Source organism: Thalassophryne amazonica, chromosome 3, assembly GCF_902500255.1.
Source record: "Thalassophryne amazonica chromosome 3, fThaAma1.1, whole genome shotgun sequence".
NCBI lineage: Eukaryota > Metazoa > Chordata > Actinopteri > Batrachoidiformes > Batrachoididae > Thalassophryne > Thalassophryne amazonica.
This window is the reverse complement of record NC_047105.1, coordinates 97,691,669-97,705,794: the sequence shown is the minus strand read 5'-3', so window position 1 is coordinate 97,705,794 and position 14,126 is coordinate 97,691,669. Positions and strand designations below refer to the sequence as shown.

The 14,126-nt window shown below is 42.5% G+C and overlaps 1 protein-coding gene across 2 annotated transcripts in view; it reads left to right on the top strand.

The window, feature by feature from the left end:
• The window catches only part of prickle2b (prickle homolog 2b), a 466,229-nt gene that overhangs the window by 116,055 nt on the left and 336,048 nt on the right, over window positions 1–14,126 (top strand). The window lies entirely within an intron of this gene.

The window sequence follows — 14,126 nt, the reverse complement described above, 5'->3', positions numbered from 1 at the left end:
AGTATTTAAATTTTTGTAGTTCCCTCTCCATCATGTCTAGAAGCTGTCCCAAATGATCCCCACTACCAAACACAGTCGTATCATCAGCAAAAAAAATACATCTCAGAGACTTGGAAACCAAACCTATATCAATATACAACAGAAACGGTATGAAAAAACAGTCAGGATCAATATTATTTTTGATATTATGAAATCTATATTCCGTGTCTTCAAAAATTTTTAAATTGAACTCCTGTGTAAGTTGTGATAACTCGGTTGTCATATTTAATGAAATGTAATCCACAGACCAAGAAAAGCAATATAGCAAAACTAACTTCTCGGTGTAAACCAAGACATCGTGATGCCTGGCGTGAATGCCATGCATCATGTTTGGAAGAAACCAGGCACCATTCCTACAGTGAAGCATGGTGGTGGCACCATCATGCTGTGAGGATTTTTTTTCAGCAGCAGGAACTGGGAGACTAGTCAGGATTGAGGGTAAAGCCCATTTCACATTGGCGTATTAGTAGAGCTGCTCATTGTGGCGTATCGTCTACGCTGAGTTGAGCAGCTCTACGTTGCGTTTTTTTCTCCCTACGCAGCAGTATGTTGAGGACTACATGCGTAGGACGGAAGAAATTAAACATGTTTCATTTTCTTCGGCGTAGAGCGCTGGACACAGTTTTAAGCAGGTCTGTGCCACACAGCGTTACTGCATGCAAGTCTGTGCAACACTGCACTTCTGTACACAACCAAGAACTGAGTGCTGCATCCAGCACCTGTGTGCTCAGAACAGGGAGAGTCTCTCTCTCTCTCTCTCTGTCTGATCAAACCTGTGACTTTAAAATATAAGTGCACTCGCTGCATGTCGGTGCGCTCATCAAACGCTCTGATCTTGGCAGTAATGATGTAAAAACCTCATGATACAGTCCACTGTTTTCCAAGTGCAGTGATGTTGTTCTGCGCAGCCGGCAGGAGTGAACTGAGTTTAAATAGCGGCAAGGTACACGCGACTGTGTGCACATTAAAAAAGCGAACACACGCAGCTGCAAGTATGAAACGAACATGGACAAAGGCTGAGTACGCACGCATTTTGGGCGTATTTAAATGACGCACAACGCTGCAATACGCAGCTCTACGAATACATCAATGTGAAAGGGGCTTAAGATGAATGCAGCGATGTACAGAGACATCCTGGATGACCTCTTGACCTCAGACTGGGGCGATGGCTCACCTGTCAGCAGGACAATGACCCTAAGCACACAGCCAAGATTTCAAAGGAGTGGATTCAGGACAACTCTGAGAATGTCCAAAGATAGGTGTGCCACACTTGTGGCATCATATTCAAGAAGACCTGACGCTGTAATTGCTGCTAAAGGTGTATCAGTATTGAGCAAAGGGCGTGAATACTTACGCCCATGTGATTTCTTAGTTGTTGATTTTTAATAAATTTGCAAAACTTTTTTCAACTTTTTCATGTTGGCATTATCGAGTGTTATGAGAATTTTGATGGAAAAATTGAATTTACTCCAGTTTGGAATAAGGCTGTAACGTAACATAACAAAATGTGGAAAATGTGAAGTGCTGTGAATACTTTCCAGATGCACTGTGTAGCAAATTGTGTATATACATATGTTTTTTTATGAGGAGGTTTCACAGAATCTTGGCATTCCTCAAATTGTATGATGTGCATGGAACCTTAGTGATATAAGTTTTAGAAATGGCCAAGAAGTCCTTGCAGGTGCTTCTCAAAGCCAGTAGGAGATACTCAGCCACAAGTTGTCTGTTTATTTTGAAAACCAGCTGGATGGACAGGGAGATGATGCTGGGTACAACAATACTCTCTCACTGAAACTTTTTGGGCTATTGGCTAATTGTATGTACTTGTCCTTTTGGCATAATCCTCTAACCTGCACTCATTTAACACTTTCTATAGCCCTGTAATTTGAGTGTGTGTGTGTGTGTGTGTGTGTGTGTGTGTGTGTGTGTGTGTGTGTGTGTGTGTGTGTGTGTGTGTGTGTGTGTGTGTGTGTGTGTGTGTGTGTGTGTGTGTGTGTGTGTGTCTTTCCCCTTCTGCTCTGTCTTACTGTGAGTGGTGTTGTGTGATTTGTCATCTTGAGATGAGTGGGCGAGATGATGCCGTAGTTCTGCTTTCTGCTTGTGATGAGTTGAGGCTGAACGTCTGGATGCCCAGTGAGGCTGCTCTGCTTTTGCTCTGTTGGTACTGTGACAGTCTTATGTGTATCTATCATTTGTCTTGAGTACATGGGTCCGTTTGTACGTATGTGTGTTCATTAAGTAAGTAAGTAAGCTTTATTTATATAGCACTTTTCACAGACCAAGGTCACAAAGTGCTTCACACGATATAAATAGACAATAAAAACAACACATACAAATATAGAACAATAAAATAAATTGACACTAAAATGCCAGTTTAAAAAAATGTGTCTTTAGTTGCTGTCTAAACACATCCACAGAATCTAGTGAGCGAAGAGAACAGGGAAGCTCATTCCAGAGGCGAGGTGCCACAGCTTTAAAAGATCTGTCCCCTCGAGTTTTAAAACAAGTTCGGGGAACCATCAGCAGGTTCTGATTGGAAGACCTCAAACTCCTGCTGGAAACATAAGGCTGGATCAGGTCCTTAATGTATTCCGGTGCCTGCCCATGTAGAGCTCTAAAGGTCAGCATGAGGATTTTGTAATTTATCCTGTAAAAAACAGGGAGCCAATGTAAATTCACTAAAAAGTAAATTCACTAAAAAGTAAAGGGTCAAATTTATCACAGAACTGCATAGCGACTGCGTCTGTGATAATCCTCCTCTCCACCCTAGTAAGTACTGATCTAGGCTCAGGTGGGGCCATCAGATCAAAGAAAACACAGCAATGGTCACTCAGAAAAACATCCTCCACACACACATTGGCAATATGCAAGCCCAATGCAAAAACTAAATCCAAGGTGTGACCTTTAGTGTGGGTGGGGCCTGACACGTACTGCTTAAAATTAAAAGCCTCAACCATTGATATAAGTTCCCTAGCTGGGCTGGAAGTGTCATCATCAATGTGCAAATTAAAATCACCAATAATCAAAACCTTTTCCAGACAAATTATAGATGTTAAAAAAATCAGTAAAATCCTTAAGAAAAGTCCCAGCATGACCTGGAGGGCGATAAATCAATATGCAATAAAATTTATTCGAGGAACCAACTTCCATCATAAACGCCTCAAAAGAGGGGGCGTGTTCTGCGCTCGTGAGTCTGCATGTGTACCTGTCCCGGTACACCGTAGCCAGTCCTCCACCACGGCGGCAGGGGCGGGGCTTCCCAACAGCCAAGCAACCCACAGGACAGAGCTCATTTAAATGAATAAACTCATTTTCCCTCTGCCATTAATTGCAAAAGAGGCTTTTAAGAGGCGGCTCCCTGAGTGAGACGGCTGCCTTTTAGGGTTCAGCTGTGCGAGTATTTATCGTCTAATCTGGTTCCAGACAGAATAGGAGGAAGCAGGACATTGACAGAGGCACTGAGCCATGGCCAGCTTCTTGTGATGAAGGTTACTTCATCAACATACAAACCAAAGAAGAACACCTTTCATTCTAATTTTTATGCTTATGCCATTTGATGGTCTTATGAAACAAGTAGTCATTGGAAATAAAAAAAAAAAAAGTTATATTTTTAAAAAGGTGTTATTTATGTCAGATCATGTCAGATCTTGTCCACTGCCAGTAGAACAATGCACCAGACCCTTTATTCTCTCCTTGCGGGTGATGAGCCCACATGAAGATTTCCGTATGGGCTCAAAACCATTTTGTTTCTTTGGGTTGAGCCTGACCAAGCACCATGACTGTAGACCTGTCCAACAGGCACTTGACTTTCAGAACTCCGCCCTCCAGGGCTTGGCTCCAGAAGGATGCCCCGGTTCCCCTCATCCACGCGAGGTGACTATCCTGGATTGGTAAATTGGGGTTGTGGTCTCCATCAAGTATGTCAGCAACCTCTGATCATGGCCGCATGTGTGCAGATGGACTTCCAATCACAAATACTTCGATTTGTGTTGAATGGCAAGTTGAACAACGTGCGACATGTCGGTTCAGTCCTTGTTATGCAATGGTGGACCAGCTCTTTACCCTTGCATGGATATTGGAAGGGGCTTGGGCATATGACCAACCACTATATATGCGTTTTGTGTATTTGGAAACGTTCTCCCAATGTGTCCTGTGGGTGGTGCTGTAAGAATGTGAGGTACTGATTGGTCTCTATACAACCAAAGTAGGAGCTGTGTCCACAGCCTATTTGGGATGTTCATTGTAAGGATTTCAAGGTGTACTTGGGGGGTGGAAGGTGTCTGGTTTGGTGACCTCAGAATTGCATCTCTGCTTTTTGTGGGTGATGTGGTTCTGTTAACTTCATCAGACCACTCACTCATCATCATCACTCATCTTCAATCCCCAATCTCCAATCATCTTTAATCCCCTATGGCTCCCGGTGTGTAGTGAGCGCCTTGTATGGCAGCACCCTGACATCGGGGTGAATGTGAGGCATAATTGTAAAGCGCTTTGAGCGTCTGATGCAGATGGAAAAGCGCTATATAAATGCAGTCCATCTTCAATCGCTTTTCTGGGTTCGGGTCACGGGGGCAACAGCTCCAGTAGGGGACCCCAGACTTCCCTTTCCCATGCCACATTGACCACCTCTGACTGGGGGATCCCAAGGCATTCCCAGGCCAGTGTGGAGAAATTATCTCTCCACCTAGTCCTGGGTCTTCCCCCAGGTCTCCTCCCAGATGGACGTGCCTGGTACACCTCTCTAGGGAGGCACCCAGGAGGCATTCTTACCAGATGCCCAAACATCCTCAGCTGTCTCCTTTCAATGCAAAGGAGCAGCGACTCTACGCCAAGTTCCCCATGGTTGACCGAACTTCTCACTCTGTCTCTAAGGGAGAGTACAGCTACCCTCCTGAGGAAGCCCATTTTGGCCGCTTGTACCTGTGATCTAGTTCTTTCGGTCATAACCCACCGCTCATGACCATAGATGAGAGTAGGAACGAAGATTGACCAGTAGATCGAGAGCTTCGCCTTTTGGCTCAGCTCACTTTTTGTCACAACAGTACGGTAGAGCAAATACAACACCACCCCTGCTGCACCGATGCCCCGGCCAATCTCGCGCTCCATCGTCCCCTCACTCATGAACATGACCCAAGGTACTTGAACTCCTTCACTTGGGGCAAAGCCGTATTCCCTACCTAGAGTAGGCAATCCATCGGTTTCCTGCTGAGAACCATGGCCTCAGATTTAGATGTGCTGAGCCTCATCCCAGCTGCTTCACACTCGGTTGCGAACTGATCCAGTGAGTGGCCGATAAAGCCAACAGGACCACATCATCTGCAAAAAGCAGTGATGAGACCCTGAGCCCACCAAACTGGAAAATCTCCTCCCCCCGACTATGCCTCAATATCCTGTCCATTAATATCATAAACAGGATTGGTGACAAGACGCAGCCCTGGAAGAGGCCAACCTCCACCAGAAACGAGTCCGACTTACTGTCAAGCACCTGAACACAGCTCTGGCTTTACGAGTACAGAGATTGGATTGCCCTGAGAAAGGACCCCCTCACTCCATACTCCCGCAGCACCTCCCACAGTGCCCAATCATATGCCTTCTCCAAGTCCACAAAACACATATAGACTGGGTGGGCATACTACCAGGCACCCTCCAGGATCCTTGTGAGAGTAAAGAGCTGGTCGGTTGTTCCATGACCAGGATGGAACCCGCATTGTTCCTCTTCAATCAGGGGTTCGACTATCGGCCAAACCCTCCTTTTCCAACACCCTGGAGTAGACTTTACCAGGGAAGCTGAGTAGTGTGATGCCCCTGTAGTTGGCACACACTCTCTAGTCCCCCTTTTTTAAATATGGGGACCACCACTTCAGTTTGCCACTCCTTAGGCACTGTCCCACACCTCAACACAGTGTTGAAGAGATGTCTCATCCAAGACAATCCCTCCACACCCACAGCCTTCAGCATTTCTAGACAGACTGACTTCATCAGACCGTGACTTTCAAAGTACACTGGGCAGGTCTGAGGCAGTGGGTGAAGTGACTGGGATGAGAATCAGCACCTCCAAATCTGAGACCATGGTCCTCTGTCAGAAAAGGGTGGATTGTCCTTCTTGGGTCAGGGGAGATTTACTGCCACAAATGTACGCATTTGCTGAGGAGGAGCGAAGGAGCAGCGACTCTACTCCGAGCTCCCCACGGATGACCGAACTTCTCACCCTATCTCTAAGGGAGACACCAGCCACCATCCTGAGGAAGCCCATTTCGGCCGCTTGTACCCTCAAGTACCAAACTGACTCCAAATGACTAAATGAAGTACTTTTATTTATTTTCGGAAATGTGCTCCATTCTCAAAACAGTACATGAAGCACTTTCTCTCCCTCCCTCCTTCCCTCTGTCTCCCTGTCTCTTTAGAATGTTGAAACAATAAACAAAGTACATTTGTGAGTACTGACAATTTTTTTTTGGGGGGGGGGGGGACACATACAACGGACTCTGAACTTTAAGATCTGATGTTATGAGCTCTGACGAGGCAACGGTGTGTCCCGCTGTATGTCTGCAAAGGCGAGTGCCATTTCCTTTCATGTACCATTTTTAGAACGGAGCGCATTTCTGAAAATAAAGTACTTAATTTAGTCAAATTTGAAGTCAGTTTTGCTTTAAATGTGCAGTAAGCCTATTTCAGATGATCAGTGTGGACCCTCTTTTTCTTAAAAGGCTTTATTTTACTCTGTGTGTCACGTTGGAAAGCTGTAGCTTCTGGTACTACAGATGAGCTCTTACATGGCTTATGCGCATGCTCTAGTCTTCTTCTGGTTTTTTTTTCTGGGGATGTTATAGACCCACACACAGGCCTGGCATATGTACTACAATGTTAAATGGAGCCTCGAGGCACAGAATTTGCCTGGAACATGTTTTGTAATCAAATTATTTGAGTTACTCGACTAATCGTTCAGCCACCCATGAGACAAAACTGGCATATTGAATTTTACAAAACAGTTTGTTTCCCGTGTTGTGTTGTGCTCTGTGATTGCAATATTTATTACTAAAGACAAAACATTTTGGTTGTTTAATTGCTTCTTGTTTTAACTATCAAGAGTAGGTTTGATCTGTGTCTGTTTCTTTAGTTTGTGATCTAAGAAGAAGCCGTGTATTAATGTTATCATATTAATATTCATAGTGAAGCGGTTAAGAAGATGTGGCATGCCAGCTACAGTTTGCCAGAATGCACATGGGAGATGCTAGCCTAAATGTGATGTCAGATGCATTCTGAGCATCCAGAACAGTAATTTTAATGTTTTGAGAAGACCATAAAATGGACACCATTTGACTTATGCAATTTGAAACTGTGGATATAAGTACTTTATTCTGAGAATAGCCAGCATTGATTTTAACATCCTGGTGTAAATAAGGTATCATCACATGTGTAGAACTCAAAAAGAGTGAGGTTGAGTTTTCATTAAAAAAACAACTGAAATGTGGTAAAATGTATTCATAAATATGAAAGAACAGGCTCTTAATAATTATTAATTATCGCATACTGTATTTTTTTCCTCAAGATTTGTTTTTGCATATGTTTGAAAAACAGATCATAAGTTTAGGATAAATTACTTATCATGAATTTAATTTTCGAAGTGGCACTAATGACAACACTCATACTGAACATAATTTCGCTTGCATAGACTGATTTTGGAAATCAAGAAATAATTGCAGATGGGCTTTCTGAGGTCCCAGATAGCTTTTCTGATTTCCTTTTCTTACTTTCAGAATTTAGTAAATTAGCATATGGTCCATTGATACTTATGTGTAGACACTAGTCCCTAGAGGCAACTATTTTTGGTTTCAAATCTGGGCAAATGCAGTCCCAGAAAATTCCAAATGTGACAAACAAGAAACAGGTGTTGTAAACAAGTCAATGCTGCTAAAAATACAAACTTGCAGAAACAAAGATACTATTCTGACATGGTTTTGCACATAAGACTGACATGGTTTGCACATAAGACTGGCATAGCATGTTTCAAGTACACACATATATGTCAGAAGGTGGGGGGGCATACCATATTCTGTCCCCCCTGGTTGAAAAGGTGGGGGGGACATGCCCCCCCTATCCCCCACCAAATTGCGCCCATGGTCAGCGCATGCTTTGAGTACCTTGCTAGGTACACCATCGGCACCGGCCGCCTTCCTGGGGTTCACTGGCTTCAGCACACGTCTCACTTCGTGTTCCTGAAGTGTCTGACATGGTTTTGCACAAAAGACTGGCATAGCATGTTTCAAGTACACACATATATGTCAGAAGGTGGGGGGGGGCCATACTATATTCTGTACCCCCTGGTTGAAAGGGTGGGGGGGGAACATGTCCCCCCTATCCCCCACCAAATTGCACCCATGAAACAAAATGAACAATGATTATCAGGGAAATTTTCCAATAGCCAGTCATACAACTTATAACACCACATTTCTGTTTCTTTTTCAAACACATAAACACAACAAAATCCAGAAGATAATTCTCATTCATTGTTAGGGTTTCTTCAGCAGTCATCTCCCTTGTATTTGCAGCACTTACAGTAACAGATCCCAGCTACCTGAAAATACAGCTGTATTTGAAGTAGCACTTGGGACGAAAAAGAACACGGTCATTTTTTTAAAGGGTGTGGTCATTTCATCGCGGATAGAGACTTTGTCACATATCCTAAGTTGTTCATTGGGGTCATATCAGTGTAGAACAGTTCAGTTATCCTCTCCTAAATGATGTGCATATGTGTCTAGGCAAGGTCCTTGACTATGTGTACATGGTGGCAATTGAGGACAGCCTTTGGGTTGGAAACGATCAGCCATATCTGGCAACACAGTGTATGGCTGGGGGCTCATTCATGCAGATGAGAAATGATCTGTGGACATTTGACATCATACTGGCAACATTAAATTCTTAACACTTTCTACTGGACTTTCTGAACATAGGCACAGAAGTGAAAAAAAAAATTGAAATTCAGCGATTGGAGGCGGGGAGTCACATGACTGCTGTTGGGTCAGAAAAGCTAATGGTAAGGTTGTTTTTATGAAACATTCTGCAGGACATGCATTGGAGGTGCAGCTGATGAATGAATCAGATAAAAAAAATAATAAAATGAGCGGAGTGCACTAACATACACCCAAAAAAGCACAAATTGGTTGCAGTCACAGAAGAAACTCATACTGTGGAATAAAACATATATAGAGGTGAAATTCAGGCAATGATTAGGTTAAGCATATCCCAGCATGCCTTAACCCAGCCACTACACCCTGCTATTGAGGTGGTCGCCATGACTGAGGTATTACCTAGATTTACAGAATTTGATACTATACTACTATACTATACTCACTAAGCGTGCTGACAAAGCTCATAATGTCTACAAAAAGTACAGCCTGTTTCTTTGATCCTATACCCACAAAACTGTTTAAGGACCTGTGGCCCACTCTAGGGCCGACTGTGCTGGAAATGATTAAACTTTAACTTCTAGATTTGTTCCTAAATGTTTCAAATCTGCAGTGATTAAACCATTACTTAAGAAACCTAATCTTGACCCTAGTGTATTGAAAAACTATCAGTCAATATCAAATCTATCATTTTGCTCTAAAATTCTGGAAAAAGTGGTATCACGGCAGCTCGTGGACTGTCTTACTGAGAATAATCTCTTTGAGCCACTGCAGTCTGCTTTTAGAAAATATCATTCCACAGACAGCTCTCACTAAAGTGGTGAATGATCTTCTGCTTACAATGGATTCGGACACCACTGTGGTTCTGGTGCTGTTAGATCTCAGTGCTGCATTTGATACCGTGGATCACCATATTCTACTTGATAGGCTGGAAAATCATTTGGGGATTACTGGGAGTGCCCTTGCATGGCTGACGGCATACTTGGCCAGTTGTTCTCACTGTGTTTTGTATAGTAACACTAGCTCTAACCTTTGTGACATGAAATTTGGGGTTCCACAGGGGTCCGTCTTAGGTCCCCTGCTTTTCTCCCTTTATATAGCACCCCTTGGGCACATATTGCGGCATTTTGGGATTACCTTTCACTGCTATGCTGATGATACTCAGTTATACATGCCGATAACTGCTGGTAATCTCGTTCACATAAAATCCTTAGAAGATTGCCTTGCATCAGTGATAAGTTGGATGTCTAGAAACTTCCTACTTTTAAACTCTGATAAGACTGAAATGATGGTTCTTGGTCCAGTGAGACATCGGCATCAATTTGACCAGTTAACGCTCAGCCTAGGCTCGTGTGTCATACATCACACTGACAAAGTCAGGAACCTTGGGGTAATTTTTGATCCTACATTGTCCTTTGACCTCCACATTAGAAATATTACGAGGACTGCTTTCTTCCACCTGCGAAATATAGCGAAGATTCATCCCATCCTGTCTATGGCTGATGCTGAGACCCTGAGCCATGCGTTTATCTCTTCTCTATTGGACTACTGCTGTTTTCTGGTTTATCACAGTCTAGCATTAGGGCTCTCCAGTTGGTTCTCAATGCTGCAGCCAGACTTTTGACACAAAGCAGAAAGTACAACGACATTACACCCATTTTGGCATCCCTTCACTGGCTTCCTGTCCCAGTGAGATCAGATTCTAAGGTTCTGCTACTAGTTTAAAAAAATTGATCACAGACTGGCACCTCCCTACCTAGCTGACCTAATTAAACCTGAACATCAGTCTGAAGAAGACCAACATCTTGGGCCAAAACACACCTGCACCACTATCCATCACCATTGATCACTATGAGCTCAGTGTTGTTCACCACTTCACGTACCTTGGATCCACCATCACCAATAACCTCTCCCTTGATGCTGAGATTGAAAAGAGGCTCGAGAAATGAGCCACAACACTTGCTCGCCTCACATCAAGAGTGTGGACAAACCACAGGCTGACCGTGAAGACAAGGATGGCTGTGTAGAATGCGGTACAAGGATGTGTGCAAGAGAGACGTGAAGATGCTAGACATGGACACCAACTCCTGGTAGTACCTCACAGCCGACCGCACCAGCTGGAGAGGTACGCTCCGTAGACAGCTGCAGACTGGTGAAGAGAAGTTGTCTGCTGTGGCAGCAGAGAAGCAACCTCGCAGAAAGGAAACGATAGCCAACAGACCAGACTCATCACACAGATGTGACCTATGTGACCATGACTGCCAATGACAGCTACAAGAGGCGCTGCTCAAGTCAAGCAGTCAGTTTGGAAAGATAATGGCGGCTATATTTACCAATGGTCAGTCATCACTGTTGGAGGCCAGAGAGGAATAATAATTTCAACAGCTAAAATGTTTAGAGAAAATGTCAATGTTAGAAAAATATTAGAATGAATTTAATAGTTACATTTATAAACAATGTAGTTTAGAAATTGCACGTTTTACCGTTACAGTGCCGTCACCAGTTAAATTTGAGGTCAAGAATGATGTCTTTATTTTATATTTCATAAAACAAGTATTTATGTTCATTGAAGTTAAGAAAGGGTGACTATAAATTGAATATTGGTAAAAACATATTTTCATGTTGAGGTGGTGGGGGGGTGGTGTTGTTGGCAGCTGCAGAAAGTAACTAATAAAGTAACTAGGAATCTCACTGATTTACTTTTAAAATTGAGTAATCAATAAAGTAACTAAGTTACTTTTTCAAGGAGTAATCAGCAGTTGGATTACTTTTTCATAGTAACTGTGGCAACACTGTCAAGGAGTAATGGTGGTCTCCACAAGGACTTCAGTAGGATTATTGATTAATTTAATGATAATGAAGAGCACAAAACATTTTTAATAGTTTCAGGTTTTCTCTTTGTTACACATGTGAAGTGGTGAAAGTGGCGATGATGATGTTACTTTAACAGTGTGTATACTTATGCATGCCATTTATTTATTTTTACTTTTAGATTTTTATTTGTCATGTTGTTGAGATTAGTTTTCACTGTGAGTTTTAAGGTATTTTATAAATTTAATACAAAGAACCTTGAACTGTGTTTTTAAATTTGATGTCATTACAACATTTAGACGTGTAACCGCTCATGGGTTCACAAACTTTGCAGCATGACTGTAAGCACTTGGGAGCTTTTATGGATGTATTGGTGGCTTTCTTCACAAGTCTCCTTATTGCTCCAAGTTTCTGATAACGGTCTACTTCACAAAGTATTTACAGTACCATAATATACTGGCACACATACTGACTGTTGGGTAAAGATGGGTGGAAGAGGAAACCACCAATCCAAACACCTGGTCAACTTACTTTCCAGAACATCTCAGTGATCAGATTGAAACAACAATTATGGAGCATTTCTCTCTGCATCTACATATCTATCTTTATCAGTGATCTAGCCAAGTTTATTGTACAGCCTAATTGGTTGCCAAGGAGATGAGTGTGCTGGAAACTTGCTGCTGCCTTGACAACAGGCCAGAAAAACATGAGTGCAAGATTATCAGTAAAACAATAGACCCTGGAGAAATATAGATAGCGTGAGATGCATATGAGATGGTCTGTAAGAGACTGCATCAAATCAGAAAATATTGGGCTGTACGGAAAATACAAATAAAAACTGCAGTAATTCGAATATGCAGCACAGTGGCTTAGTGGTTAATACTGTTGCCTCACAGCAAAAAGGTCCTGTTCAGGGTGTCTCCCGCCTCACACTCTATAACTGTTGGGATAGGCTCCAGCCCCCCGTGACCCTTTATTGGTGTAAGCAGTTCAAGATGAGTGATGAGTATGAGAGAGTGATTCTTACATTTACGTTGGCTTCTATTTAATTGTAGACAGTGTAAACTCGAGACATATTTAGTGGTCAGTTTAATTTATTTTTTTAAATATACATATATTATTACATTTAAGGCCTGCAACACATTCCAAAATGTTGAGATGGGGCATTTTAGAGTTAGTAATGAGGTTAAAAAAGTTACTTCTTCCTCTAGTTTACATATTATCATTAAACCATTCAAGGAATCTGGAGGAATTTCATTGGATAGAAGGCGTAACCCCAAGACTAAAATGAACACCTGTGACCTTCAAGCCATCAGGCAGCATTGGATTAAGAACCATATTTCATCAATATCTGATATAACCACATGGAAAATGGATTACTTTGGGAAACCTTTGTCAAGAGCCACATTGTGGAGTTGCATTCAATAATGCCACCTGGAACTTGACTGTGCAAGCAAGAAGCCTCATGTTAATCTACTCCAGAAGCAGTGTGAACTTCTCCAGATTCAAAGGCATCTGAGTTGGACCATCACACAGTGGAAATGCCTATTGTGGTCAGGCAAATCAGCATTCCAGATCTTTTTTTTTTTCTATTTTTTTTTTTTTTCTCAGAAATGGATGCGGTGTTCTCCAGACCAAGACGGAAAAAGACTATTCAGACTGTTGTTAAGCAACAAGGTTAAAAGCCAGGGTCTGTCATGGTATGGGGTTGTCAGTACACTTGTTAAATGTAATTGATGTCTGTAATGATCCAGGTATGAGAATTATCAGGATTTTTTTTAGTACGATATGGACAAAGTATTTCTCACTTTTTCAAGCGTTTGCTTGGCTGCCAAAATGAGGCTTAAAATGGGTCAGATTTTGCCTAAACCCAGGAACTCCTACAGCGGGCCCCAGACCCCCGATTTTCAGGATGTGTCATTCTCATTTCTGGTGGTGGCAGTATTATTGCAGAAAAGTACATTGAAATTTTGAGCAACATGTGCTGCCTTCAAGATGACATATTTTCCAAGGATGTCCATGTGTTTTAATTTTTTTTTCTTGCAAAATCGTCATGAAAAACCACATTCTGCACACATTACAATGACGTGGCTGCAGCAGCACAAGGTATGAATACTGGACTGGCCTGCCTGCAGTCACGACCTATCCCCAGTGTTGACTGTGTGGAGAATTTTGAAACACAAATTGCAGTGACAACCCCACACTGTTGCACACCTGCAGACATGTTTTCAGGAAGAATGGGGGCAAAATAACCCTTAAAGTGCTTCATCTCTTGATACCCACAATTGTCAAAACTCACAAAGTGGGGAGAAGGAATGGAAACATTACAAAGTGTTAAATACTTCGCATCCCAACTTTTTGTGTGTTGCA